Raw genomic sequence first — 12095 nt, forward strand, 5'->3', positions numbered from 1 at the left:
GTAATTTTAAATATAGTCTGAAAGTTTTACTAAAATCGGAAAACTTTAACCCTTAAATCGTGAAGGTCAAAGGTCAATTTTTTCAATATTTGGAATTTCTCATGGAAAGATAGCGAAATATTATATATTTTTGGACCGATTTTGATGAAACTTAAGAAAAATATAAAATGAAGTCTAGTATTCACAATAACAGTACAAAAATGGAAATTAACCCTTAAGAGTACTTGGGGTCAAAATGAATGTGTTTTTCGTGATTTTAAAAGTTCAGGGTCATTTGGACCCCAAGTGCTATTAAGGGTTAATTTCCATTTTTGTACTGTTATTGTGAATACTAGACTTCATTTTATATTTTTCTTAAGTTTCATCAAAATCGGCCCAAAAATATATAATATTTCGCTATCTTTCCATGAGAAATTCCAAATATTGAAAAAATTGACCTTTGACCTTCACGATTTAAGCGTTAAGGTTTTCCGATTTTAGTAAAACTTTCATACTATATTTAAAATTACCTGGACTATATTATTCTGAATAGCTTTTACTTAAAAATCATTACAGTAAAGAAATTCTGGTCATTCCCCAAAATTTGGCCAAAAAATTAGTTTTTCTCGAAAATCGCAAAATTTATATCGCAGGTACGGAAAAACTATAGGAGGTATTGACATACTTTTTTCACATTTTTATTCCCTATTATGTTGTTAATAAATCCCCATGCGATGATCAAAAAATTCTGAAATTTGTTTAACAAAATTTTTAAAAATTTTAAATTGGAGTTTTGAAACTGCCGTTAAAACAATTTAATTTTTTTGGTCATACCTGCGAATAGGTTAACGGTATCCTACGAGGACAAAAACTCATATACAAGTAAATATGGATATATTTTAAGTAAAAATAAGCTTTTATTTTAATATTTCTCAAAATATGTTAATTTTGTTCATAAATTTCTTGTTCTAGTGGCCTGAGACACGTTAATGGCCTGGCGATTTTTTAATAACTTTAACATTTTTTCACCAATTTTTGTCTTTTATATCTTATTATAACGACAATTACGTACACATTTCGATTCTTTTAAATTAAATTATAAAAGTCATTATTTAATGGCAAAATTTTTACAAAATCTGAAAAAATTACGTATTTTCCCCTTGTAAATGCACCTCAAAACTTCAGCGTCGTTGCGCCACCAGTTAACGTTATCCTATCATCATAATATTTTACACAACGTGTTTTTACAATACATAGAACAATTCTAGAGGGGGGGACGGCCTGTACCTAGAAAGTTTTTTTCGTCCATACAATCTTGGAGCACTCTATTACGTACTTATGTCTGTATGTAATATCTGTGTTAGTGTTAAATAAAAAACGATTGCAAAAATAAAACAAGACAAAAATGAACCAGAGTAAAACGAGAATTTCTTTCCTGAAGCCACAAAAATATGTTGTTGATGCATCATGCACTCACTCGTACTCGTACTGGTGTAAAATGTGTTTTGTAATACTAACTTAGATAGATGCAAGCGAATGTTTGATAAATGTATTTTCCCATTAAATATTTTTCATTTTAGGCGAAACACACAAGGGAAATTGTTTAAAAATGAAATTACATTCTTGCTAAAGTGTCTGACCGATTAATAAATAAATGTCGGTTGGGTTCGTCTTCTTTTTTTTCGAGAGCAGGAAAAATACTTTGGTTTGTGCGAAATTTTTTTACACAACATTTACTTTTACACAGTAGTAGCTGGCTGATGTTTGGGCAAGTGTTAAATTTGGCCAATAAATATTTAAAGCTTTTTTTATTTGTATTAGTTGCTCCCAAATGTAGGCAATACTTTATCAATTGTGTAAATATGACCAAAAAGTATATTAAAGTTTATTTGATTGGAATAAATAGGAACTTTGAAAAGTATGCAAAACTTAATGAAATTAAATGAAAAAGTTTTTTTTTCTGTTTGCATAATATTTCAGCAAATTAAATTACAGTTTTCTAAGAATTCAACAAATATAGGAACGGAAGAATATAACAGAGTGTAAAAGGGATTTTAAATAGAATGAAGAAAATGGAATTTTGTTATTTGTATTGAATAAATCATTACTTTGAAGCCACTAAAGGAATTAGTTAAATGTAAGGGCTACAACAGTTCGTTTATTGTAAAGATTTATTGATAAAAATGTTATGATTTGATTCTATCCTGCCTTTAAGGTAAACACAACTACTTATGTGTAAAATAATCGAGGGTTAGGTTTTATATGCAGGAACTATATAGAATGATTCCTATGGGTCCTCCATAGGTCCAGTAATAGAATATGGGTTCATGAAGAGGATATGACAAATTGTCCAACCTTCTGTCGGCAACTATTACCAGAGCGGAGCAGTGGCAGCGGAAGATCCCGGCGACTTCTCTTCGCCATTACCATGACAAATCCATCAAAAGTCATGATTTGATTCTATCCTATATAGGAGATTCAATCTCCTAGCGTGAACACCAAACACGCTATAGATATTGATCAGTCCCTACTTTCTCTAATCTATCAAGCAGAGTGTTTATCTATGCTGCATATTGATGAAAGTAGTACCAAGGCCTCGTCGTCGTGACTCCTCTTGAACCCATCGATGTCATTATGAAAGGAGTGCACCATTCAAACGGTCAACCTATTCACCAAAGAGCAAGGCTTGCCTTTGTACCACTGAATCCGCAATACAGTTTCCAGGGACACTATAATTCCCAAAACATTCCAACTATTGGAGTTGTAACAGTTTCTTTGTTAGCAAGAGTTCTTTTCTGGAGAAATATCTTTCTTTTGATACTGTTTGCTGGGTTAACAATCTTTGGCCGAGTGAGACTCTTGTCGTTCCGGAACGTACGTCCAATTGTCGTGGGAACAAACTGTAAAATGTAACGTCATCTCTTTCGAAAAAAATCGAATGTTTTCTCCACAGTTTCTCTGTTAGCAAGAGTTCATTCCTGGGGAAAAATCGTTCGGTTGATACAGCTGTTGCTGGGCTGACAATCTTTGGCTGAGTGAGACTCTTGTCGTTCAGGAACGTAGGTACAATTATCGTGCGAACAAACTATAAAATGTTACGTCATCTCCTTCGAAAAAATTCGAATGTTTTCTCCACAGTTTTTTGTTAGCAAGAGTTCTTTCCTGGGGAAAAAACTTTCGTTTGATACAGCTGTTGCTGGGTTGACAATCTTTGACCGAGTGAGACTCTTGTCGTTCCGGAACGTAGGTACAATTGTCGTGGGACCAAATTGTAAAATGTCCCGTCATCTCCGTCGGAAAAAATTCGAATGTTTTCTCCACAGTTTCTCTGTTAACAATAGTTCTTTCCTGGGGAAAAATATTTCATTTGATACAGCTGTTGCAGGGCTGATAATCATTGGCCGAGTTAGACTCTTGTCATTCCGGAGCGTAGGTCCAATTTTAGTGGAAGATGCCCGGTGTTCCAGGATAAGCTTAGATGTTATGTAGGCACCCACAATTGATTTCTGGGGACCTAACTATCAGTATAAATTCCAAAGGTTTTTGCATATAAAACCTAAAAACTCAGTCAGTTCATAGCCCTTCAAACGCCTGAGCAATATCCAACCAAAATGAGTTAAATACACAGGCCTGGTAGTCGAAAGACACACGCGTTCCAGCCAGTGCTATGTAAAAGACTTTTTAAATATCCACCTTCGACTTCGAGCCATCAGATCCCAAATGGATTCTCTTAGAGAATTGTATTCCTTTAGCTTGTCCACTCATGGTTCCTAAGTTCCTCCGGTTCTAGTAGTATAGAGTCTCTTGGCTTTAGTTGATGTGGTGAGTATCACCTTCAACTTCGAGCCACTAGTGAAGATTTCAAATGATTTGCCTCGGTGAGATTGTATTCCATATCAACCATGTCGAAATAATTGTAGTGTGCAATAGACAATGTTATCCAAGAGTCCAACGAGAACTTCGCATAACCGAAGTTCCTCCGTTTCCAGTAGTATTGAGTCTCTTGGTAATGATGAGGGCAACGCTAAGGTAAAGGGATCTAAACAAGGCAAAGAGGGCCTTAGATGGTGTGGAACGTATCACCTTCGACATCGAGCCATCTGTAAAGATTTCTACTGGGTTCCTCTGGAGAGAATCTGTCGAAAAAAGGTCGGGGTGTGCAATGGTCAATGTTGTACGAGAACTTCGAATGACCGAAGTTCCTTCGGTATCAAGTAGTATCGAGTCTCTTGGCAACTTTGAGAGCAACTAGCTCAGCATGACAAATAGTGCGTTAGATGGTGTGGTGCGTATCACCTTCGACTTCCAGCTATTAGTAAGATTTCAAATGGGTTGCCTTGGTGGGATTGTATTCCATATAGACCATTTCGAAATAGATGTAGTTGCTAGAATCAATGTTGTCCAATAGTCCACCGAGAACTTTGCATGACAGAAGTTCCTCCGGTTCCAGTAGTATTGAGTCTCTTAGCAATGATGAAAGTAACGCTAAGGTAAAGGGAAATCTAAGTGGAACGTATCACCTTCGACATCGAGCCACTAGGGAAGATTTCAAATGGGTTCCTCCAGTTCGTTCATTCGTGATCGACACATTATAAACACTACCGAAAAAAGTTCGGAGTGTGTAATAGTCAATGCTGTGCGGTCATTCGAAGTTCCTTCGGTATCGAGTAATATCGAGTCTCTTGGCAACGTTGAGAGCTATGCTAAGGTAAAAAGAAAGCTCATTCAGCATGACAAAGAGTGCCTGGTGTGGTGCGTATAACACTTCAGATCATTCGTAAGATCCTATCAAAGGATCAACATTGAGTGAATTTGAAACCAAACAACAGCATCATACATTGGTATGGGCTTAACCACCATGTCGAAAGGATATTTAGTATTCCTAGGTGTAATACCCCCAGTTCTTCCTGCCACAGTGACCATAGACACTCTCGAATTTAGAATAAACCCCAGATACTTTTCGTTATAAGGATGTTTTCACGACATTTTGATAGTTAAGTAGAACGATGGGGATGTATTTCATCGAGAAGAGTTAATAAGTAATTATTATAAGTCCATCATTACTAAACTACTTCCAAGTAATGCAAACGGTATGCAGTTGACACTACAATACATATAAATCAGTAACTTTCCTGGCTTACAAAATTAATAAATTTAAATCTTAACAATATAATACACAACAACAATAATTAAATTCCTTTGATAAAAGCATTTGATTACTATATAAATTTCTACCCTGCAATTTTAAACAATCATTTTAATGACAATTTTTCGTTAATAGTAACCTTGAAACTAAAAACAAACAAAAATGAACATCAAGACTAGAATAAAACAAAAACCAAATGTCGAAGATACTTCCTCTATCAAATTGAAATTCATTGACAACTAATTTAACAATAGACAACAATACAATATAAAATAATAAACTGAAAACTGAAAATAGGAAAAGAGAATAAAACGTGTACAAAGAATATGTAGTTAACGTCAAGATTGTTTGAACCAACAAAACAATATTTCCTTTCTAGCAATTTAATATTGTATAAAAGTATGAAAGTGTGTGTGTAAATGAGAAAAAAAAATATTGATTTTCTTTATTGAAATTTCGAACAATAGTTGAAGGTAGACAGACGGACATAGGACAACAATTACTATTACGACCAACACATGTTGGAGAAAAGTGGTTGGTAGTTAGAATAAACTGTTCTCTAGTTAAAAACACAATCAATGTTTAACGAATCCGTTTATTTCTATTTTACTGGTCATTTATATAGCACAAGAAATTCGGTATTATGTGTGTGTGTCTATGTTTGACACGTGTAACACATTACAAAAGGTGTTACCTCACTCGCTAGTAGAACAATAGGGAATATATTACAAAAATATGGAAATGAAAGTGAAAATTCAAATGAAAATTTATGGGAAAAATATCAAACTGTTAAAGTAGGACATTGACATCAATAAACGCACGAGTTGTTTAATTCAAGATTCACAAACTATTAATCATTTCTGTGGAAAGAGATGAGATGTAGAATTGTTGGTTTCAGTAGAATTGGAAAATGAGTTGAAGAAATTTCCAGCTGACAACTAAAGAGAATAACTTAAACTTTACTGTGAACTTTTTACTTTTTGAAATCTGTAGTAAATAACGACTGACTCAGGAAAAACGTATACACAAACGGTTGAATTATGGAAATTCTTCAAAATATTTCAATCAATATAGTTTGGAAGTCTTGAATTTATTTACTTTCTCTGATTAACGATTTTTAGGTTGTGGTCTCTATCCCTGCCATCTTTTGGGATGCTTTTCATTAGCACTTTATAAGAATTCAGCATACATTAGCTATGGTACTGCAAACAAAATACTCCCTATCTTTAAATTCTCGCAGAGATATCTTAAACCCTTTCAAACAGAAGTCATTTTGAAATGGAGGATCGCTATGTTACTTATTGTGAAATCTATTCGTGCTTGGGTATTAAATCCACTCAAATTCCTTTAATATTTCCTGACATTGGAAGCCTCATAAAGAAATCGAAAAACAAGTAAGAGAGCTATATTCGGCTGTGCCGAATTGGTGAAGATACCCTTCACCAAATTATACTTAAAAATAATTTTTTTTTTAATATTTTTAGGTAAACAAAATTTAAATTTTTTTTGAATTTTTTTTATAAAATTTTTTTTTTTAAATTTTTTTTTAAAAAGTTTTTTCAAAATTTTTTTTTTTTAATTTTTAAAAAAAAAATTTTTTTTCGAAAGAAATCCTTTTTTAAATTATTTTCCAAAAATCGAATGACATAAAAGCATTAATTGAGAATTATTTCATAAGCCTATGATTAATTAAGCCATTAATTTGTTTGTAAGAAAGAACTTTCGAAAAGTAATATTTCAGTATTCACTAAGATCTTAATGTTGAATATACAAATTTAAAGAATAAAGACACCCACGTTTCAGTCCGTGCAATATAAAACCCTACGTTCTCAACCACTTTCGGCTTCTAGGCATTAGTAAAGATGTGTTCCCTTGGAGAGATTGCATTTGTCCAGTCCTTCCAATCGTGATGAACACATTACAGACATGTCGAAGAAAAGTCAGGGAGGGCAATAGTCAATGTGTTCGAGAGTCCACCGAGAACTTCGCATAACCGAAAATCTATACGCCAGTGGTAGCGAAGAAAGGTCAGAGAGGGCAATAGTCAATGTGGCCACCGAGAACTTTCCATAACCAAAATTCTATACACCAGTGGTAACATGTCAATTGAGGTCAACGGGAAAACAATTCAGCATGTTAAAAGGGTCATAAAATGTGAGAAGCGTATAGAAACTGTCAACGTCCGCAAGATCATATCCAATGATTTTCAGAGACAATCCACCAAACAAAATAATCATACATTTCATCATACATACTATTGAACGTTCTTATTCATGGATAGCTTCGAAACCAGAATAACTCCCAAATACTTTGCGTTATAAGGAAAGTTTCACGAAAAAAATTGTCCTGAGATTTCTCATATACCCTTAAATGATTCAGAGAGGAGTAGCAGTCAAAGGTGAGGATTTATGGGCCGCAATAAATATTCATGGAAGCAGCGTAAACGACATCAGATCTCTCCCTGTCCCCAATTTATTCGCCAATCCGTATAAACTTTAACGACTCTCCTTCCACCAGGAATATAATTTCGCCATACATCCCGAGAAACTTCAAAATCAAGACTTATAGAATGACCGAAGTACGTTGCAAAGTTCAACGTAGGCCTCAATAGCATTAGGATAATATATAGTACATCCGAGGCTGCAGTGCGAAGAACACTGTAAACTCATATCGCGGGCAATCTTTGTACCTTTTGTAGAAATTCCAATGATAACACCATACAGAAGAATCGGTCCACACTGAACTAGTCAACGAGTTTGGAGTAAACCCAGCTCACTTGGGTCCATGAATTGTGGTCCCTTTGTGATACCCTGAATGATCATGTTCAGGTCCTCAAGAGGTCCTTCACATGTCGGAAAGAGGTTCAATGCCAACCAACCTTAAGTGCGAATAAGCGGATTCACTTTCCAAATATCTACTATCGATATATCCCATTGCTGTAGTCCGTGTCCCCGATAGAGCAGGGCAAAGACAGAGGAGATTTTCAACCGTTTCATCCTCGTCTTCACCTTGACAACTTCTACAGAAGTCAGTGTAAGGAGTATTCAGTCTCCTAGTATGCGTTCCAATTAAGCAGTGCCCTGTAAACACGGCTATCAAAATTCATAGCCGAGCCTATGATAACCGTAATGGACATTGACCTATGAACAGATTAAAAAAAATTACGCTGTATGAGTGATTTACAGTAGGAGAGCGGTAAACCGACCGCTCTCGTAGACTTGCAGACGTGATAGATCTAATTTAATTTTTTAACCGAGTACACCAAAAAGACCCGCAGCCAGAATAACTCCTGGTTAGAATGTCTCGCCTGCGAGAGGCACCCGGCATTCATGTACAAATGTGGATGTCAAATCGACATTAGACAGGGATTTGACAGCAAGTTTGCTGTCAGTACAAATTCGTATATTCACAAGGTCGATCTTAGTGTTGTCCAAAAATACGAATCGGAAGTCAGATATGTGGTAATTCATAGTGAACAGAACAAGTTTCGTTTACAAAGATTGGGTGTGTTCGTAAATGCAGTAAATTTGTGCATCACTGATGCCACGACCTGCAAACTTTTGCAACATATAACTTAATGATGCATTGGTTGCACAAATTTGCGGCATCACTGCCAACAATTTGCATTAAAAAACGTTTGACGTAAAGCAATAATCGCAAATATGCTTTTTCGAACGCTAAACTTTTAATTTGCTGCAGTGATGCAATCATACTGAATTTACGAACACACCCATTTATTCCAAATCCAGGATCTCCAGAATTTAACTTATGAATACAGATTATCTAAATGGGAAGATAATCACTTCAGTGCTAAGAATCTCACAGCGTAGTCATGTTCATCGCTGTCTCGAGGGTGTAGTTTGAAGAGCACTGGTAAACTATAACGTGGATTTTTTGTAACAATTCCAATGTAAGCCTATACAGCATATTTGGCCGTGTGGACGAGTTTTTAAATCAACCCCAAGCTCCAGACTTATTTTGAGAGTATATAAGGAGAAAGAGTGACTTTTGCCTTCATTGGCCCTTGTACTAAATATCATTTAGTTTGAATTTCGAATTAAGGGTCGATAAGATTGTTCTCGGTACTGTTTCAAACGATGAAACGGAAGTCAGTTATCGTACTTTGTCGTGAATAGAACAAGTTTCGTTTTGGCAAGATTTATTCCATAGCCACATTCGCCAAAGCTGAATTAATGAACACGAATTTTTATTTTTCTTAATGAATAACATTTGTACTTCCGAATTACAAGATCCCATTTTCTCCAACTATATTTTTGAAATTTCGAATCGATTTATAGAAGAAGCCGCCTTTTTGTGATTGCCAGACAAGGTCTTTGTGGTCCACTTCGTGGTTCACTTCAGTTATCGAACTATCTGTTTTCTAATGTTGTAGTTAGTAGTGATATCGAGAACTACAATTAAATAGTTCTTAAATTTTCATTTCAAACTTTTCTATTTTGATTTTCTATTTGGTTTACAATTTAGAAATTTTTAATTTTCAAAATCATGACAAATTCAACATTTATTCCTAAACACATAGAAAACTGTGAAAGATATTAAAACAAATTATTATTATTCTCTCAATTAATTGTAATTAAAATTAAACAATGAATTTAACACATGTTTTATAAGATACAATTACTACAGCGAACATTTTATAGCAACGGCAAGCGATCGTTTGGTGTGATAGAATTGTTTCGTTATTTATTTTCGCCAAAGTCTCAAACGAAAAGTGTTAATTGATTTAATTGACTAACATGATAATATTGAACAATAAACGAGTGTAAAGTAAATAATGAAGTGAACAGATACTGAAATTATAAACAAAACCTACAAAAATTGACACCATATGTTAGAGACAGTAACGTACGAATTGATTTTAGACTGTTGTCTAAATTGCACTTTCATGAGGAACAAATAATAAATCGTTTTAATGGAGTCTCCCTAAAAACAATTGATTTTACCATTTATATATTTGTGTGCCTGAGTCTTTCCAATTCTCGGATTAAAGCTGAGCAAACAATGTCGAACATCCCTTAAAAAAAATCCAATAAGGTTAATAGAAGGATTATGTGTCAACAAAAATATTAACTCAGGCCATGTTTTTAAAAGTAGGGGTAAAACAAAAATACGAGTATACGATTACTTATTTCTACTTAACGTTGGAAAGAAATTTAGACAGACAGACAAACGTGCATTTAAATCAAACTAATGGTGGGGGAGTTCATGTTAAAATAAGGTTTCTTTTAGAAAATACTGTAATTTGTGTTTTGTTTTTATTATTTTAATTGAAATACATACATGTGAATGGTGTAGTTAATTTCAAGTTTAAATTTCCTTTTTAACCTCAAGGTTAAATTTCATAAACAGAGAAAATTCACCTTAAAAACTCTCTCATCATTTCCGGTTTTAAGCCTAAGGGTAAGAAAAGGAACACAAATAAAAGGGAGTAAGGCGATTGAGAAAGGTGATTCAAGAAGGAATTGTATACCAACATTCTAGTACAAATACTAACTCTAATCGTATATAAGTTGTTTATACTCACCACCAATATGAAGGTGATATATTGATTTTGTCCTTCCGTTTGTAACACATCCAAATATTCATCACAGATCCACAAAAATATATATATTATGGGACCTTGTAAAATTCTAAGACAATCTAGCTATGTCCTTCCGTCTGGATTTAGGGGGATGAAATTTCCCTCAAATATTTATTTGTTGATCAGAAATGTTTGGTATCGAAAATGGGCAAAATCGATCAAGTAGAACCAGAGTTATGGACCAAAATGTGAGACAACCTCCAAAATATTTCATATTTTTCAAAACTTTTTTTGGAATTTTCTTTAAATATATTGCAGAGAATATTCCACGGGTTATTCCCATTCTAAAAGAACAATTTGTGTAGAAAATGGTAAGAATCGGTACATGATTTCTCCTAGCAGCCATACAAATATATTCCCGGAATATTCAAATGTCTAGAAAAGTGGTATCCATACAAAATTTGACATTGAAAATGAGAAAAAAATAAATGTTTTTATACAAAATGTAAAAATCCCTTCCAAAAAATTAGACTTGTCGAGGTCATCAAAATAAGTATTTGTTTGTGCGATGATTTCAATGTTGGAGTCAAATCTCTTCCCACCAAGCCATTTCTTCAGGTTTGGATACAAGAAATATTCACCGGATACAAGAAATATTCAAATGCTGCCGGAAGAGGGAGCATTTCGTAGCCTGATTTCTGGATTTTTGCCATGGAAACGTGCATGGCTGCCACAATCTCTTGGACTTTCAATATACGATTGGCCAACTCCATATCGTGATTTTTTTTCAAGCGCACATTGTACGAGTGATCGTTCGCCAAGAAGGACAAAACGATCAAACGATCTGTAACAAATTAAGAGTTCATCACTGAACCTTGAGAAAACCTATTATTTGGAAATAAAATGTTCCTAAAACAATCGAACTAAAAACAATTATTTGGAGAAAAAGGAACCTTTTTCTTTATTGCCCTCGAACGTCTCTTTGTAAACCATCATCAGGGGGGAAGAGTCCCTACTGAAGAACCATGCCAAGTTAATTAGGTTAGGTTCCATGGGCAGCTGCTCTTCAAGAAGCTCACTTGGGTCCATTCAAGGGGTATACTACAGAATATTTACAATACTTCCGTTGCCTCCAAGTTAAAACAGCCAGATTCTCAGATTTTAGGAGTAGATTTGTCTAAGATTCATCCTTGATAGCTCATTCAAGCATGATAGGAATGGAAATCCGAGGATGCGTTTCCTTATGTTTGTCAGAGCCGGGCATTGGCAGAAAAGGTGATACACAGTCTCTTCATTATAACAGTAATCATTGTACCGTAGGCCCATTCTTCTAGCATGTGTCCCAATTAAACAGTGTCCTGTAATAAAGGATAAAATTAGCCTTATTTGCTCACGACGGTATTCTATAAGCAGATTCGTCCTGCTGAC

The sequence above is a fragment of the Calliphora vicina genome, chromosome 5 (genome assembly GCF_958450345.1).
Source record: "Calliphora vicina chromosome 5, idCalVici1.1, whole genome shotgun sequence".
NCBI lineage: Eukaryota > Metazoa > Arthropoda > Insecta > Diptera > Calliphoridae > Calliphora > Calliphora vicina.